At 50.6% G+C, this 18957-nt stretch overlaps 1 protein-coding gene across 24 annotated transcripts in view; it reads right to left on the bottom strand.

Moving 5' to 3' along the window:
- Nucleotides 1–18957, bottom strand: part of PITPNM2 (phosphatidylinositol transfer protein membrane associated 2) — a 159953-nt gene that overhangs the window by 57769 nt on the left and 83227 nt on the right. The window contains exon 1 of one of the 24 annotated variants that reach the window (XM_070769436.1): nt 14–16986. The exons of the other annotated variants lie outside the window; for them this stretch is intronic. The gene's annotated coding sequence lies outside the window, so the exon portion shown is untranslated. Of the gene's footprint in view, nt 1–13; nt 16987–18957 lie in introns of those variants that run through there. 24 annotated transcript variants of the gene reach the window in all.

The following is an 18957-nucleotide window of genomic DNA, read 5'->3' as shown; positions in this document are numbered from 1 at the left end:
GCTGGGGCCTCACCTGTCTTGCTGATGGGTAGAAGAGCACTGGGGATGATGCAACGAGAGCAAATTCACCCTGTTCATCTTGTCATTCTCGGCAGGTGCCAGGGAGCAGGGGCCTCGCGCTTAGTGGGTACTCAGGAAGGCTTGCCCGGCAAACATTCACGCAGCCCCGCGACAGGCAGATAACATTGCTCAGCAGCCAAAGTGCTAATTACGAACTGCTCCCTTAGCTGTTCCTGAGAGCAACCAAAGGATTCTCCAAGAATAGTGTACCCTCCCTGTCACGTCCCTGGAAGAACACACCGGCTTTCTTGACAGCGTCTGTGACTCAGACTGTTCACAGAGCCAGACTTGCCTCCCCCCAACAGTGTGCACAGGAGTATAGACCTCAGACAGGCGGAGAGAGAGCTGCGTGTTGTTATCCGCAGCCTGGGGTACACAGCAGCATCTGGGGCTGTAGTGGCCCCTCCTCCAATGGGGGTGGGCTTGGGAGCGACCAGCATGGCCCTGAAGGAGATATGGCAAAGCCTGGCAGCCCTAATGCCTCTAGAGAGGCTGCCACCCCCTCTCGGATGTGCACGGTATATTACAGTTCATCATGCTCAGAAAGTCAATGCTCAGAAGCAGCCTGAGCAAGGCAGGAAGACAAAAGCCCAGAAGGGCTGAGTCATTCAGTGAGGCCACACAGCGAGTTACGGGCAGAGAATCCCCCTGGAATTGCTCTTTCCTGGCCTGTGACCCAGAGCTTGCTCTACTGTGCCCTTGGGTAAGCAAGGGGCCAGGTGCCGCAGGTTTCAGCAATTGGGTCCGAAGACCCGACTCAGAAGGGAGCAGGCAGGGTGAGCTGGATGCTGAGCCAGAAGGCCCAGCAGTGTCCCCAGGGGGAATTGCCCACGTGAGTGCACATGCAAAGCTCTGTACGACTTTGGCCAGGTCGTGCTCCACCTCACCACGTGAGTGCTGTGACCTTTAGAGCCAGGCCTCCCAGGACTGCCAGGGAACACAACCTTCCTGGAAAGTTTCCCAGGTAACTGGCTCTTCTTCACAGCTGTCAGTTTCCCTTCATCGCCCCATAAAATCCTCCTGCTGATGATAGATGTCATTCCTCTCCAGGAAGGGAGAAGGGAAAGAAAGAAAACACACACACACACAAACTGGTGAAATTAGGAAAGTCCAGAAGAACACCTATTTCTGCTTCATTGGCTACACTAAAACCTTTGACTGTGGACAACAACAAACTGCGGAAAATTCTTAAAGAGATGGAAATGCCACATCACCTTACCTGTCTCTTGAGAAACCTGTATGCAGGTCAAGAAGCAACAGTTAGAACCAAATATGGAACAATGGACTGGTCCAAAATCGGAGGAGTTCAAGGCTGTATATTGTCACCCTGTTTATTTAACTTATATGCAGAGTACATCATGTGAAATGCAGGGCTTGATGAATCACAAGCTGGAATCAAGATCACCAGAAGAAATATCAACAACCTCAGAAATGCACGTAATACCACTCTGATGGCAGAAAGTGAAGAACTAAAGAGCCTCTTGATGAAGGTGAAAGAGGAGAGTAAGAAAGCTGGCTTGAAACTCAACATTAAAAAAAACAAACTAAAGATCATGGCATCTGGTGCCATAATTTCAAGGCAAATAGAAAGGGAAAAAATGGAAGCAATGACAGATTTTATTTTCCTGGGCTCCAAAATAACTGGATGGTGATTGCAGCCATGAAATTAAAAGGCACTTACTCCTTGAAAGGAAAGCTACGACAAACCTAGACAGTGTGTTAAAAAGCAGAGACATATGCTTTTGGCCGACAAAGGTCCATACAGTCAAAGCTATGGTTTTCCAGTAGTCATGTGCAGATGTGAGAGTTGAATCATAAAGAAAGCTAAGCACCGAAGAACTGATGTTTTCAAACTGTGGTGTTGGAGAAGACTCTCGAAAGCCCCATGGACTGCAAGGAGATCAAACCAGTCGACCCTAAAGGAAATCAACCCTGAATACTCATCGGAAGGACTGTTGCTGAAGTCCTAGTACTTTGGCCATCTGATGTGTAGAGCCGAATCATTGAAAAAGACCCTGATGCTGGGAAAGATTGCGGGCAGGCGGAGAAGAGGGTGGCAGAGGATAGATGGTGAGATAGCATCACCGACTCAATGGACATGATTTTGAGCAAATTCTGGGAGACAGTGGAGGACAGAAGAACCTGGATTACATACAGTCCATGGGGTCACAAAGAAACGCACACGACTTAGTGACTGAACAACAACCTGGGTCCACACTTGGGAAGAGAAAGCATCAGCTGTAGCTGGGTTGCCTAGTTCAGTTGCATAGGCTGTTCACTGCCCAAGTCTAAGCAGTGACATGCTCATGGACTACCATTGGATTAGCACTCCCTTGAGTTGGGCAGTACAGGGAAAGGGCCCTGCCTGATTTGGAGGAATGTCTTCACTAGTCTCAAGGCCCACATCTCACTAACACTTGCCCTAGCATAAGGACTCCTCAGTTCTCAGGGACTGAAGCCCAGGACCTAAGAGAAGAAATTAACCATCTTCTATGAGCTGAGATTCACGTTCTTCTCCAGCATTTTCTCCTTTCTCTCCAAATCACTCTCCATTCCTACCTCTGCCTCTGATCAGTTCTGGAAAGTGTTCAGCAGCTCTCTCTTCAAATATGAACTCTGGCTTATAGTCCTCTCCTCTTCCTGGAACTCTGACTAGATAAATGTTAGGTATTCTCCTCCTCTGCGTGTCTTATCTCCTCTACAGTTTCCTCACATCTGGCTTCCAGTCATTAATCCCTTTTTCAGCTATGACTACTCTCCTAGTGAAGTTCTGTTTGATTCTTTTCCAGATCTGCTGCTGCTTTTATTTTTTGGCTGTGCTGCACAGCATGCAGGATCCTAGTTCCCTGACTACGGATTGAACCTGTGCCTTCAGCAGTAAAATCGCAGAGTCCTACTGAAACACCAGGGAATTCACTGCTTCATTTCTGTACAGCTTTTTATCCCCTGCACATATTTTCAACCATGCCTTTTATTTATTTAAATGCATCAAATGTAGTCAGTTTAAGGTCTAGTCCTAAATACTGGTGTGTCTGCAGTACTGAGGGGCTGTTTGTGCCGCAGACCGTCCGGGCTGCCTCTGGCTCACAGCACCTCCTCTCCTCTGGGCTCAGTTACTCTTAACTATGAACTGATCATTTTCTGTGGAGGTTCTTGGCAGAAATCTTCTGAGACTGAGAACAAGGGTCTATTTTTCTTGAGAGAATTTACATTTGCTTCATCAAATGCCTGGTTGCGACCCTGAACTCACCTGAGCTCTCACCTTAAATCACCAGCTAGTGGTTTGTTTTGTGTGTGTATGTATTTTTTGTTTGTTGGGGGGATATTTTTGCTTCTTTAAGCAATACTTTAAAAAAAAAAGTATTTATTTATTTATACATGGACTTCCCTGGTAGTTCAGATGGTAAAGAATCTGCCTGCAATGTAGGAAATCTGGGTTCGATCCCTGGGTCAGGACGATCCCCTGGAGAAGGGGAAGAAAACCTACTCCAGTATTCTGGCCTGGAGACTTCCATGGACAGAGGAGCCTGGCAGACTACAGCCCATGGGGTCAGAAAGAGTCAGACTCAACTGAGCGAGTAACAGTGTCATTTATTTATGGCTGCATTAGGTCTTAGGCGCAGCACTCAGGCTTCCTTCCAGTTGTGGCACTTGGGCTCAGTGGTTGCAGTGTAGGTTTAGTTGCCCTGCAGCATATGGGATCTTAGTTCCCCGACCAGAGACTGAACCTCTGTCCCCTGCATTAGAAGGTAAAGTCTTAACCACTGAACCACCAGGGAAGTGCCTAGTGGTCAATCTGAACTACTAGGAAGTTTGAGTTCCTCTTTCTCATTCTTCTACTCTTCCGCCCAAATAGCTAGTAAGTCTATTTGTTTCTGGGGGCTGCTGTCACAAACTGGGTGGCTTTCAGCAACGTAAATGTATTCTCTCACAGTTTTGGAGACCAGAGGTCCGATATTAAGGTGTCACTGAGATTGGCTCCTTGTCCCATGCCTGTCTCCCGACATCTGGAAGTTGCTGGCAATCCTTGGCATTCCTTGGCTTGTAGCTGCATCACTGGAATGCTTCCTCTGTCATCACACAGCCTTCTCCCTGTGTCTCTGGGTCCCTGCATCTTCACAGGGCTTTCTTATAAGGAAACCAGTCACTGGACTTAAGGTCCATCCTACTCCAGTAGGACCACATCTTCACTTGATTACATCTGCAAAGACTCTATTTCCAAATAAGGTCAAAAGACGGTGCGCTTGATCTCAACTGCAGGCCAAAGTTTAATGACTCTTGTTCCAGTGACCATCTTTCAATATTTAAACACATGTACTTAAACATATAACTCTCTAGGGTGCTTAGATTAAAATGAATCTATCTTGGCCTTCCCTGGTGGTCCAGTGGTTAAGAATCTGCCTGCCAATGCAAAGGACAAAGGTCAGGGAAGATTCCACATGCCTTGGGGCAACTAAGCCCGTGTGCCACAACTACGGAAGCCGGCGAACCCTAGAGCCTGTTTTCCGCAACAAGAGAAGCCACTGCAATGAGAAGTCCGTGCACTGCAATGAAGAGTAAGCCCGACTCACAGCAACTAGAGAAAGCCCGTGCACAGTAACGAAGACCCACCACAGCCAAAAAATTAAATAAATACAACTTTTAAAAGAGAAACTTTAAATTAAAAAAAAAAGTCTACCTCTCCTTCTCCAACAAGAAAAGAAACAATAGCTGTATTCATTCTAGCTCCTCACTGATCCCCCAAACTGTGGGGGTCATTCCAGAACCCCTTCCTGCTCATCACTCACAGCTAGGCTCAGAGCACACTGAGAACCTCTCTACCTCCTGGAAACAGTACAGGCCACTGTTTCCTTTTTCGATTGAATCCCATTTTCACTCCATCTTTCGGGACTCCCTCATGGTTTGTTCTTCACTAAAGGCGTCTCTTTGCCTACATGGATATTTGCGTGTGTGCGCGCTTAGTCGTGTCCGACTCTTTGTGACCCCGTAGACTGTATACCCCACCAGGTTGTCTGTCCATGGAATTTTTCAGGCAAGAACACTGGAATGGGTTGCCATTTCCTACTTCAGGGGAGTGTTCCCAACCCAGGAATAGAGCCCGTGTCTCTTGCGTCTCCTGCATGTGCAGGCAGGTTCTTTACCACTGTACCACCCGGGAAGCCCTACATGAATATTTACTAGTATCTTTTCTATCACACGGAAAGATGTGGAGCAAGAAGAGAGGGCTATGGGATGCCCTCAGTCTGCAAACAATGATCTTGCCCCTGCTTAAACTTCCAAGGATTTTTTAAAAACGAGAGGACAAAGGGAACACAGTCCTTCAGTGATGACAAAGGCACGGAGGCTGTCGACAGCTATATCCTCTCCATGTAGCCAGTCTGGGACAAGGGATCTGGCACTTGGGCCTCACCAGAGCTGAGCCCTAGTCCCCGGGGGCATCTGGATATGCAACTCCAGCCGTTGCCGATGCCGGCTGCCCCATTCTCCCTCCCATGGTGACGTGAGCATCCATGTAGGTCCCTTTTTACTGGAGCTGGCTGGAGCTGGACTTCTGTTACTCACAACCAGACAAGTCCTGACTAATATAGGATAATATCTTCTTTTGATCTTTTGCATGTTTTTCACTTGTTGAGCAAATCTCTTTCTCCTAAAGGGCATAGAGATAAATTTCACCCTGCCCTGAGGTCAAAAAACGATGAAAAAAACAAAAAAATCCAAATCAGCTTACATGTTCAGTTATTCTGAACTCTCTCACACTGCTGTTTTTGTCCATGCAATGGAGAGTTGATCTGGTCGGGGAAAGGGTGAAGCAGATGACGGGACATCCGCCTCCCTTACATCACACGTAGATATTATCTGTGAAGCCTGAGCACTCTCTGTGAGTCTGGGGAGTTGCTCGGGGCTTCTAACAAATCTAGTTCCACCTGCCGAACTACCTCAAAGCCTTCTTCCCACCCCCAGGAGGTGGTAACACCACCAGCTGGACCTGCCCGGTGTGTCCAGCGCCGCTCGGGCTTGGTGCTAAACAGACACAACACCGGGGACCAAAATAAAACGCATCTCGGTAAGATCTTGACTCAGCTTTGCAGGAACAGCGGGCTCCTGTGCACACACTCCCCCACCCTGCATGCCTGTTTGTAAATTAATCACACGTCAGAAGACTCTGCTCAGAGTCACAGGTTTCTGGACCACTCTGAGGGGAGCTTGGGCTACGGGATCTTTGGATCAACTTCAAAACCAGATGAATCCTTTCACGAGACCCTAAGAATTCTGTCTTCCCAGACCCCTAAGCCATCTTCATCTTGCATCCCTCCCCAGCAGAAGCAGAGAGGGCAGGGGGAACCAGCACTGCCCCCCCCTGCCTCCAAGAGCCCTGTCTACAAAAGTCTCCTCCATATATTGATATGACAGTTTAAACATAGACACGCACACTTGTAAGATATTACTGGAAACTGTGTGAAAGCAAGATTAGAAGAAGCAGAAAGGGTCTTCCCTGGTGGTCCGGTGGTTGAGAATCGGTCTCCCAATGCAGGGGACATGGGTTCGATCCCTGGTTGGGGAACTAGATCCCCCATGCCCTGGGGCAACTAGAGAAGCCAACACACTGCAACTACTGAGCCCTTGTGCTGCAACAAAGACCGTGTTGTTCAGCTGCTCAGTTGTGCTTGACTCTTTGCGACCCCATGGACTATAGCATGCCAGACAGAGTCTCTGTCTTTCACTGTCTCCCGGAGTTTGCTCAAAGTCCTAGTGCAGCCACAAATAATAAACAAAAATAAAACACCTTGAGGAAAAAAGAAGTAGAGAGAAGGTAGTTAGGAAGCAGCATTTTTAAATTGTATGTTCACACCCACACTGGCCATTGTTTCAGGCCCCTGCCTCTCTCTGGGGTTCTTCTCTGTGGCGCTAACCTCTCTCTGCTCCTGGGTCCACAGGTTCCTGGAACACTGCCCAGTCCCAAAGCCCGTTGAGCATCCTTGAGTCAGTTCTAAGGTCCCTGGGTAGGAGCAGAGGGTCAGTGGAAGGAACGTCAGGCTGAGCTTGCTGACCTGTACTTGTCACGTAGCCCTGGCCTCAGTTTACTCATCTGGGAAGCAGAGCGAATACCTGAACTCTGGGAGCTCTTAGGCGATGCCAGGTACCCCAGTGGAAGAGCGTAGGCTGATAGCTTATGCTCACGTTGCCTGGGAGACAAACTCCTCTTCTATTTGGAGCTGTCCCAGAGTGTTCCGTGCTGGCTTCTCACCGAGAGGGCTTCACCTGAGCAGACAGATGTGGGGACAGCACCACCGCGGTTACTTGGCTTCGTGGGCCGGGGTTGGGTTCACTGTGTCAGCAGCTCCTGCCAACACCAGGAAGCCCGGGCCCAGACTGCTGCCTCGTTCTGCTAGACTGGAAGCATGAAAGAATTGAACTGCCCTGCCCTCCTCTTCCAGAAAGTCCTCCTGGGTTGGGTGAGAAACGCTCACAGTCTTTTTGCACTCTCCTGTCCCTGTGTAACACTGGATCCTGTCCCTGCCCTTGGGCATTGGGGTGATGGTCCACAACCTGGGCCAACTGGGGAGTCACAGGATTCCATTAAGAATGAGGCCAACAACCATCAAGGAACATACCTTAAAGTTTCCTCTTTAGGGCTTTGTAGTCCTGGGAATTCATTGTTCACTGAGGTCTAGCCCTTGGCTGTGAATGGGGACCAAGTGGGTATAGACTGAAGTCATCATTTGCTTTGGGCAAGTTGGGGAGCTCTAAGGCCTCAGATTCCAAATGCAGTAAGTGTGTATATGTATGTGTATCCCTTTCTAACAGAGACTTTGAGAAGAGCAAAGGAAGGAATGTTCATACCACTGTTCTCATCCTATAAATATTTACAAAGTGCCCTACACAGACCCGAATGAAAACAGGGGTGGGCAGAAGGCAGGACCAGTGGTTCTTAAGACTCTCTCCAGGGATTTCTCTAGTGGTCCAGTGGCCAAGACTCCGAGCTCCCAATGCATAGGGCCCAGGATCAATCCCTGGTCAGGGAACTAGATCCTGTATGCCCCAACTAAAGATCAAAGAACCTGCTTGCCACAACTAAGACCCAGAGCAGCCATTTTTTTTTTTTTTTTAAATAAAGGACTCTATTTCCACAGGCGATGGGCCTACAGACTCTGAAGTTGGGGCGTCCTGGGGCCTGTGGAAGCTGTGGGCACTGGTGGTGAGAACTCAGACACTTGGACGCCTGGCTAATTGCAGGGAGCCTCCAGGGTTCCCCAACCACTGACGCCCACCCCAAGTGAGGAACAAGTCCAGGGAGAGCAGGAGGCGGAGCCATCTGTCTTGTCCTGAATTATTAACCGCGGAGGAGGAGGTGCAGGCAAGGCCTTGGACCAAGGCAGGGGAACCAGGAGCAGCTGACCCTGCCCTGGAGGGAGGGGGTGGTCAGGGAGGTGGAGCGGGGCCTTTGACCACACATGTCCCGGGGATCTAGAGATTCGGCTGTGACCTTTGGTGGCAGCTGGGCTATGAGCCTGGAGGCGATTTTCCTGTCCAGCCTGCAAAAACTAAACCAAGGTTCATTCCCCGAGCTTACTTTTCCAAGTAGTTATGAACCAGTGTTCCTCATTCCTTCCTGTGGGGCATTTTGCAGAAGATTAAAGCAAGGCCGGACAAGATCAGGCAGTTCAGCCAAAATCTCTCAACTGTCAAGGACCGGCATGCATCCCAGGCCCTAAGCGCCACCTGAAGACCCTCCCCGTGGACTGCCCATCGCTAGGCAGAACAGAATGTCGAATTCGCCCCACTTGCGGTCCCCATTCCTCCCGACCTCGGTTCCAGGCCTTGTCAGCCCTCCCTGGGGGGCAGAACAGCTTCCTCGTTGGCCTCCAAGCTTCCAGTTTGGATTTCAACCTCATTTCCAAAATCTTCCCTCTAGAAGCCAACAGACACACCGCGTTTGAGAATTTTGCAGCGCCCGCCAGGGTCAGAGCCCCGCCCCCGAACGGCACTCAAGGCCCTAGGCTCCGCCCCCGCCGTCTGGGACATGCCCACCTTTTGGCCGCCTGGAGCCGCGCTGCGGGCCGCTTCGCACCTCGCGTCCCCATCAAGGGCAGCGTTCACGGGCTCACCGGTTCTCCAGTGTCTGGCGCGCGGCGGGAGCTCCCTCACTTTGCCTGAAGCATGTGCTGAGATTCACACTTGCTTGTCCTTCTGTCGAAAAGCCCTTCCCCACCTGGTCTCCCTGGCAAACTCCCAAAGTGTCCTTTAAAACTTAATCGGGCACGCGCCTTGCCAGCACCCCGCTAGATCGAAGCTGGGTGCCCCGGGATTCTCAGGGAGCACCTCGCCTCCAGCCCTCACACAGCCCATTCCCACTGCCTGGCCCCAGACCAGAAGGCTCCAGGGCAGGACTCTGGCGTGTCCTGAGTCTTGGGTACCACTATAGAGCTGCAAAGATGCTCAGGGACCACCTCCTGGCGTGGTGGTCCCTGGGAAGAAGAAGACCAATCCCCAGCACGTGGCAGGATACACAGAGCCCATGTTTCGGGAAAGTCAGAGAGAGGCGCTGGAGGCTTGGGGTCACTTCTGGGGGATCTTCCAGGAGGCAGTCTGGACAGGAGCCAGTAGACAGGCCACCTCCCCCTGGACTAGCCCCTGCCCCCTTACACTGGTGGGCAGCTTACATGGGGGGCCCTTAGCCTGAGTCCTGGTCAAGGATCTAAACAGAGGGTGGGCCCAGAGAAGGTTGGGAAGGAATGTTTCTGAGTATGCAAGTGTTCCTGAGACCACTACCACTGGTCTCCTCATCCTATAAATATTTACAAAGTGCCCTAGAGGGACCCTGAGTGAAACCTTCTGGGCAGAAGGCAGAGTTTCTGACTCTCCACCACTGTGTCTTCGGGAGCTGGGTCTGTGCTCTCAGCTGTGGGGGCACTGGCCCAGGCTCACCCCAGTCTTTCCACACACAGCCACACACACAATTAATGCCCCAGCAGGTGCCGGGCCTGCTTCTCCCGCAGGTTCAGCTTGCGCCTCACTGATCTGTTCTTTACAGAATGTATCTGAACGTCCTTCCTGGACCAGTGTGAGGCTGGGAGCTATAGCCAGGCTGGACCTAGGGCTGGCCTGAGGGCCACAGAGCAGAAAGTACAGGGTGAGCTTAGGACACAGGGGGACAAACCAGAACAGAAAAGTCAGGCTGAATGGCCCCCAGCATCTGATGTACGTGTGATTTCACTGATAGGAAACATCCGAACTGGCAAATCCCTAGAGAAGGAAAGCAGGTTGGTGGGTGTCAGGGGCTGCGGGAGATATGAGGTTTCCTCTGGGGAGTGACAGAAATGTTCTGAAACTAGAAAGAAGTGGTAATGTTCTCAATACCATGAATGTATTGTGTGTATGTTCAGTTGCTCAGTCGTGGTCAACTCTTTGTGACCCCATGGACTGTCCATAGGATTTTTCAGACAAGAATACTACTATGCTTACTCCTTGAAAGGAAAGTTATGACCAACCTAGATAGCATATTGAAAAGCAGAGACATTACTTTGCCAACAAAGGTCCGTCTAGTCAAGGTTATGGTTTTTCCATTGGTCACGTATGGATGTGAGAGTTGGACTGTGAAGAAAGCTGAGCACCAAAGAATTGATGCTTTTGAACTGTGGTTTTGGAGAAGACTCTTGAGAGTCCCTTGGACTGCAAGGAGATCCAACCAGTCCATTCTGAAGGAGATCAGTCCTGGGTGTTCTTTGGAAGGAATGATGCTAAAGCTGAAACTCCAGTACTTTGGCTACCTCATGCGAAGATTTGACTCATTGGAAAAGACTCTGATGCTGGGAGGGATTCGGGGCAGGAGGAAAAGGGAACGACAAAGGATGAGATGGCTGGATGGCATCACCGACTCGATGGATGTGGGTTTGAGTGAACTCCGGGAGTTGGTGATGGACAGGGAGGCCTGGCGTGCTGCAATTTATGGGGTCGCAAAGAGTCGGACACGACTCAAGAGACTGAACTGAACTGAACTGAGAGTGGGTTGCCATTTCCTCCTCCAGGGGATCTTCCCAACCCAGGGATCAAACTCGTGTCTCCTGTGTCTCCTGCATTGCAGGTGGATTCTTTACCTGTTGAGCCATCTTAAATGCCACTAAATTGTTCACCCTAACATGGTTAGTTCTTTTTTGTTTTTAATGTTATATGAATTTCATCTCCAGAAAATTTTTTAGGAAAAAATAAAGTCACACCCTCCTTTATCCAGTATGCCTTGGCAGCCACCCCATTTTTGCTGAGCCAGCATCCCAGCTCTTAGGTCCCCAGGGCTCAGAGCACCAACCATGGGCGCATTTTCTATGTTACCCTGTGTTTGTTTGTTTGTTTCCCACAGCACACTGTAAGAGAGGGGGACTGACTGTGTCACCTTCCTGCTTACAATTGTCAAGAATTCACCTTTAGGACTTCCCTGGCTGTCCAGTGGTTAAGAGTCTGCCTGCCAATGCAGGGGACACGGGTTCAATCCCTGATCCGGGAAAATCCCACAAGCCTCGGGCAACTTAGCCTGTGTACCACAACTACTGAGCCCACATGCCTAGATCCTGTGCTCTGCAATGACAGAAGCCACCGCAGTGAGAAGCCCGAGCACCACAGCTAGAGAGTAGCCCCTGCTCGCCGCAACTGGAGAAAGCCCTTGAGCAGCAACAATGACCCCCAGCCAATAAATCAATCATTAAACAAAAATTTTAAAAATTCACCTTTATTCACCAGAGAACACTTGAGCTCCGTATCCTGGCACTCAAGGGCTTGGATAAACTAGCGATGGAGCAACCTCATACATGGAGGTCCCCAGATGGTCTGGGGATGCCCAGCCTATAGAGCTGAGCCCCACCTTGTTGATAAAACCATCACTAGCCCAAGCCTCCTCAACCAGTGCCCCTTCCCTCCACCAAGCTCTCTGCATGAAGGACGTGTGTTTTTCACATCTGGGCTGCTTCGAGATCTCATTTTCCCCACAAAAGTCTGAGTCCTCCAAGAACCAGAAACCACGTAGCCTCTCCTGTGGATGCTCCTGATGCTACCACAATGCTGCCCAACTCCAAGGGCAGGGTCGCTCTCTTCTACGTAACAATGCTTTCACCCACTGTTCACTTAATGGTTTCACCTGAATGGACATACAATCCCCTACCACAGATAAACAAATGGTTTTGTTACATATATATATATATATAAGTCAGAAGAAAACACAAGTGCACCTCCAACTAGAGTGGTCGAATAGACTTGCAGAGTCCACAGTATACACTCAGGGAGAGGATGAAGGCTGGGGTTGAGGTCACCACAGGGAATACCAGATGGGTGGTGGAAAGTACAACTGAGAAAAGTTTCCAGAGCCCAGGGTACAGATGTGGTGCTCCTTACAGGGGTCTGGGGTAGTGCAGGGATCTTTAAGGGTGCTAGGTTGACACCAATGGGATCACAGAACTCAGACACTGAAGAGGAACGTGTTACCTAACCTCATCATTGTATAGATGGGACCTTAAGACCCAGAGAGGACTCCCCTCTCAATCCAACGGTTAAGACTCTGTGCTTCCACTGCAGGGGACTAGGGTTTGACCCCTGGTTGAGGAACTAAGATCCCATATGCCATGCAGTGTAGCCAGCAAAAAAATAAGGCCCAGAGAGGGGCAAGGAATTGATCTGTTTATCCACCCATCAATGCATCAATCTTCAATGCATCTATTCATCTGTCACCTACCTATCTATCCACTCATCCATCCACACATGCATTCATGTATCCATCCATGCGTCCATCAGCTATCAAGCATGCGTGCACACATCCACCCATACATCCACACACACGCGCGTCCATCCGTCTATCCATCCCTCCCTCCTCTCCTTCTAGGGAGCCAGGGCATAGCCCTAGCCTCTCAACCCTAAGCTCTCCACAAGGGGCCACAGTTGCTTTCAAGTCCATGGCCGCACAGAGGAACTTTCTTGACCCCATTAGGTAGGAAAGAAGCAAGCCCTGCTAGTGGAGCTCATGCCAAAGTACATACTATCTCAGGCACCTGCCCTAAAGCCTGTTCACGGACAGCTCAGGGCAGGCAACTGCTTAGAGCCCACTCTGCAGATCAGGAAACGGCTGCCCTCCTGGGATTCGCTCTCTCCCTGCACTATGACGTGGGGCAGGTGTGGCTTGGCCAGGGGTGGGGCGGGGGTGGGAGACACTCTTGGTGGGCAAGAGGTCAAGCAAAGGCTCTCTAGCAGGACTGCCACGGCAGGCAGGTGGCGAGGGGATCCCTGGGTTGCTACAGGATGGTGGGAGATGTGTGGGGAAGAGCTTGCACATCAGGGAGCATGCACTCGGGGACTTCGGAGCCCGCCAACGCTCCCATATGCAAGGGAGCTCCTGAAGGTTACAGGGAGAGCTGGTCCCCAAGAAGGGCAGGCAGATGGGGTTTGAGCAGAGTGATGCCAGCTCCCTGTGCGCCCGCAGCTTCAGACAGCACTGCAGAAGAGGCTCGGGGGCGAGGAGCTCTGAGTGCTCGCAGCCGCCAGCTGCCGCGAACAGGCAAGGTAAGGAGATGGCACAGGTGCGTGTACAAAAGGACTATCTGAGAAGCAGGAACTGCAGCAGGGGGTGGGTGGTGGGTCCCCAAGGAGGCCCTGCAGCACAGAGCGTCTCCTGGCTCGCTCCCCTCCTCCCTGCCCAGGGAAGGGCCCAGCTCGCATCTGTCTTCTTCCCTCCATTCGCACCTGGGAACCATCTGCTTGCCTCCTCCCCATTCAACGTGCTTTGCCTACAAATCCAGTATGCTATGTCCCCATACTCCCTCCCAGAAAGGCAGCAAGATGGAAGAGCAAGTCTGAGCCCTGGCACTTTCTCTTTTCTGTCTTTAGATAAGATATATAAAGTTCACTCATCTGTAAAGGGGAGGGGATGGTGATAATACATCCAAAGAGAAGGGTCAGACATACGTGCAGAGAGAAGCCCACAGTATGCCTGGCAATAAGGATGTGTTCTATCACCCACGGTGATCATAAAAATGTCTACCTCCTGGGCACTGCTGGTGGTGCTGGGTGGAGTCCTGGAGGCCCCTGTGGGTGGCATCACCACTTTAGCTCCAGGAAAGAGACCCACTGGGAGGGACACTGAGGGTGCTGGGGCAGGGGCTAATTGTAACCAGAACAAAAGCAGGTTTATCCTTGGGGCCAGACACATTTAAGAATTCAGAGCTCCCCACACGTTAGATGGTAACGCTGCATATTTCAGCAGCATCCAATAATCAACTCTGTGGACATTTCTGCAGTGAAATAAGTGAACCCAGAATACATAAGGGCTATAAATAGCCCCATTTGGACTATAAATAGCTTCACCTCGGTTCAGGCGGGAGTTTGCTGCCAAGTGAGTTATGAAAAAGTGTTTGCTTTTCAGAGCTTGCTGGAGTTTGGAATTGAGGATAAGGAATTGCGGTTCTGCACGTCAGTGTTTTTCATCTCAAACCAGGGAAACAACTGACTGTCAGCCCTGGCTCATCCCGCAGCCGGCGAGGTCCGGATCAGAGTCACAAGCCTCCTGCCCCCAACACCCGCCAGGCCCTGACCCCGGGGACACTCACAAGGAGACCAGTCAGCAAGCAAAAACAAAGGCGCACACGCAGAAACACACGACGATGCATGTAAACATAATCACACCAGCCGCAGGCGCGGAGGCAAACCGAGCCGCAGGCCCAATCCGGCCTTCTCGGTGCTTCAAGGATGGGGAGGGAGCCCTCGGGGCCCGCTGTTTGGGAATGCTGATCGACATGTTCTGTGAAGTTGCTTCAGTGATCAGAATAAAAAGGGGGGACCTCCCTGGTGGTCCAGTGGTTAGGAATCTGCCTTCCAATGCAGGGGACTGGGTTTGATCCCAGGTTGGGGAACTAAGATCCCACATGTTGTGGGGCAACTAAAAGTCCCTGTGCCACAATGAAGAGCCCATCCATGGCAAGGAAGACCAAGCACAGACAGGAAATAATTTAAAAAATAAAATAAGTAAAATAAAAGGAGGTGTTGGGGGTGGGAGAGGGATACATTACGAGTTTGAGAGTAGCAAAAATAGTCAACAAGGTCCTACTGTATAGCACAGGTAACTATACTCAATATCTTGTAATAGGCCACAGTGGGGAAAAACATGAAAAAGAATATATATGTACACACACATATATGTATGTATACGGGGCTTCCCAGGTGGCACTAGTAAAGAACCTGCCTGCCAATGCAGGAGACGTAAGTTCCATCTCTGGGTTGGGAAGATCCCCTGAAGTAGGAAATGGCAACCCACTCTACTCTTCTTGAGTAGAGAATCCTGTGAACAGAGGAGCCTTGTGGTCTACAGTCCATAAGGTCGAAAAGAGTTGGACACGACTGGAGTGACTTAGCACGCATACACACACATATGTACATATATGTATGACTGAATCACTTTGCTGTACACCAGAAACTAACACGACATTGTAAATCAGCTCTGCTCCCATAAATAACTAACTAAGGGTGATATTAAAAGGGCAGCATCTTCAGTTCCAGAGATGCCCTTATGCCCCCAGGCTCTCTTTTGAGGCCAAGCCCTAGTGGATCTCTGTCCTATTCCAGGTTCCCCGGGTGAACACAGACAGAACCTTCAAGCTGCTGGTTCTAGGCAGCCCCAAGAGACTGGTCTCACAGTCTGGAGAGGGAAGCCGAGAGCAGGGACAAGCTTACCCAGGAGGAGGGGGTAAGACATCAAAGGCAGAGCCCAGCTTTGAAGCCAGACCAGGATTCCCATAGCGGCTCCACCCTTCACTGGGTCTTGGCAATTTACTCCCTCTCCGAGCCTCAGTTCTTCGTTTATAGAAGTAGGTCCAATGTCATAGACATCCCGTAGGGTAGTCCAGCGGAGGTGGGGTTTGGTAAATTAAGAGACAATGAATGGGGACTTCCCTGGTGGTCCAGTGGTTAAGAATCTGCATGCTAGTGCAGGGGACACGGGTTGGATCCCAGCTCCAAGAAGATTCCACAGGCCCCGGAACAACTGAGCCTGTGCACCACAACTATAGAAGCCTGTGTTCTAGAGCCCATGCTCTGAAACAAGAGAAGCCACTGGAGTAAGAAGCTTGAGCACCAAAATGAAAAGTAGCCCCTGCTCACCACAGCTAAAGAAAACCCCCGTGCACAGCAACGAAGACCCAGTGCAGCCAAAAATAAATAAATAAACAAAAAAATTGTTAAATGCCTTTAAAAATGAGAGAGAGACAATGAACGTAAAGTGCCCAGCACACAACACCCAAGGGACAGTAGCGGCTGCCATCAGTACCATGATGATGGCAACGGTAATGCTGAGACAGCCCTGCTAAGGGAGGGCTTCCCTCTGACCTGTATCCTCACACTCACAATAGTCAGGAGTAGAGAAGTAACTCATCAGTATTGTCCTCACCAACCTTCCGACCACCGGCTGGGACCCCTGCCTGCATGATGACACGAGGCAGGCAGACAGATGCCCTCTCCGCATCTTCTGTTGGAAGACTGCAGCCAAGAGGCTAATGGGGACTTCAGTCAGTTCAGTCGCTCAGTTGTGTCCAACTCTTTATGACCCCATGGACTGCAGTATGCCAAGCCTATCTGTCTTTCACCATCTCCCAGAACTTGCTCAAACTCATGTCCATTGAGTCAGTGATGCCATCCGATCATCTCATCCTCTGTCGATCCCTTCTCCTGCTCTCAATCTTTCCCAGCATCAGGGTCTTTTCTAATGAAAAGAAAAGACCTTCGCAGCAGGTGGCCAAAATATTGGAGCTTCAGCATCAGTCCTTCCAATGAATATTCAGGACTACTTTCCTTTAGGATTGACTAGTTTGATATCCTTGCAGTCCAAAGGGACTTGGTCAAGGTCAAACCGGGCAAATTAGTCACAGGGAGGAAACAAGAACCCCTGATTCTGAGCCCAGGGTTACCCACCGAAGCCAGCATCCTGAAGCTGGTAGCCCTTAGCAGCCTCTGGGCACTCCTGGGAGTAAGGCCACCTTAGGGACACAGGGATGTGAAGCCACATCCGGTGGCCCGGGCTGAGTGAGGCGCAGGGCTGGTGAGCTGGAGGGGGGGGGCAAGAAGAAGAGGGGGTGGCTGGGGTGCGGGGAACTGAGTCATCTTAACCAGTCCAAGCCCATCGCACACAGTCTGGCTCTTCTATCTTTGGCGGGGAGCCTGGGGCTATTTCTGGAAGCTCTGCACACAGCCCGCCACTTCCCTGCCAGGCTGACTGGGTCAAAAACAAAACCAGCCCAGCAACAGCCCCGTGTCAACAGGGTGGGGAGGGGGGAGGCACTCGACAGCCCTGAACGGAACAGCAGGCTTGGGGGTGGTGGGGGCGGTGGGGGCAGGCACCACCCTGCAAAAAATAAAATAAAACGAGGTGGTGAAACAAACAAACAAAGCTAGTGGGAGGCAGCAAGATGCGGTGGGGAAGACTTGCTTTGGCACAGATGGACTCCAGTTCAAATTTAAGCTCTGTCTTTGAGCCAGTCTTTCAACCCCTCCAGGCCTCAGTTCACCAGTTTGCAGGAACATCATCCACTTCACGGGGTTAGGCAGGATTAAATAAGATGATGCTGGGGCACTGGGTACCTCCTTCTGGACAACTGAACTCTTCGCCTCAGCCTGATACTCTGGTCATCCCTCCAAGGCAGCTCAAAGCCCCCTCTCCTGGGCAGCCCCAGTCCACCCAAAGCAAGTACTCAGAAAACCCCTGTGGGTAGAATGAAAGTGGGGAAAGGGTTGGCAGTAGAGAGTGGAGGACAAGGATGGGAATGGTCATGTAGGGCATTTTTCCAAGGAGCTGGGACCACGGGAGTGGCAGTCACAGGTTATCATGTCTCTCTGACAGAAGACAGGTGAGGGCTCAGAGAAGGGAAGTGACATGCCCAAGGTCACTTGGCGAGTCAGAGCTCAGGGAAGCCCAGCTGGTCCCAGTGAGGGCTGAGGTCCTCAGCAAGCTGCGCTCTGATTTGTCTGGAGGAGAAACTGGGGCCTAAGAGCAGGGAAGACAGCGTGGCTCAGAGAGGAAGGTACAGGTGGCATAGGACATTCTTGAAGGATCATCTTTGCCCAGGGGCCTGGGCTCAGGGGTCTGGAGCTAATTATGGACCAAGGAGGGTGGGAGCATGTACTGGGAAGCTGACAGCCTAGTCAGACCCCCTACCCCCGTACTTTTCTCATTAGACTCTCAAAAAGGAGCTCAGCTTGATGTTTTGCAATGACCTAGACGGGTGGAATGGAGGTGGAGGGTAGAAGGGAGGCTCATGAGGGAGGGGATATATGTATACATTGGCTGACTTGTGATGTTGTGCAGCAGAAACTAACACAACGCTGTAAAGCAATTATACTCTAATAAAAGAAATGGAAAAAAAAAGCCCCAGGTTTGGACTCACAATAGCCAGAAGGTGGGTGCAATCCATGTGTCCATGGATGGATGAACTGATAACCAAATGTGGTCGATGCATACAATGGAATGTTATTCAGTCTTAAAAAGGAAGGAAATTCTAACTCCTGCTACAACATGGAAGACATGATGCTATGTGAAATAACCCAGACACAAAAGAACAAGTGGTGTATGATCCCACTTCTATGAGGTGCCCGGAGAGATTCATAGCGACAGAAAGGGGCTGGGGGGAGTGGGGGCTTAGTGTTTAATGCGGACAGGCTTTCAGCTCAGGGAAAGAAAAGAGGTCTGGAGATGGATGGTGGTGATGGTTCATGAGAATATGAATGTACTTAGCCGCTGAACTGCACACTTAAAAATGATTAAAACGGTAAATTTTGTTATATGTGGTGGTGGTTTAGTCGCTAAGTCGTGCCTGATCTTTGCGACCCCATGGACTGTCACCCACCAGGCTCCTCTGTCCATGGGATTTTCCGGGCAAG

This window comes from Bos indicus, chromosome 17 (assembly GCF_029378745.1).
Source record: "Bos indicus isolate NIAB-ARS_2022 breed Sahiwal x Tharparkar chromosome 17, NIAB-ARS_B.indTharparkar_mat_pri_1.0, whole genome shotgun sequence".
Classification (NCBI taxonomy): Eukaryota; Metazoa; Chordata; class Mammalia; order Artiodactyla; family Bovidae; genus Bos; species Bos indicus.
Note: the sequence above shows the minus strand (reverse complement) of the source record. Positions and strands in the feature narration are given on the sequence as shown.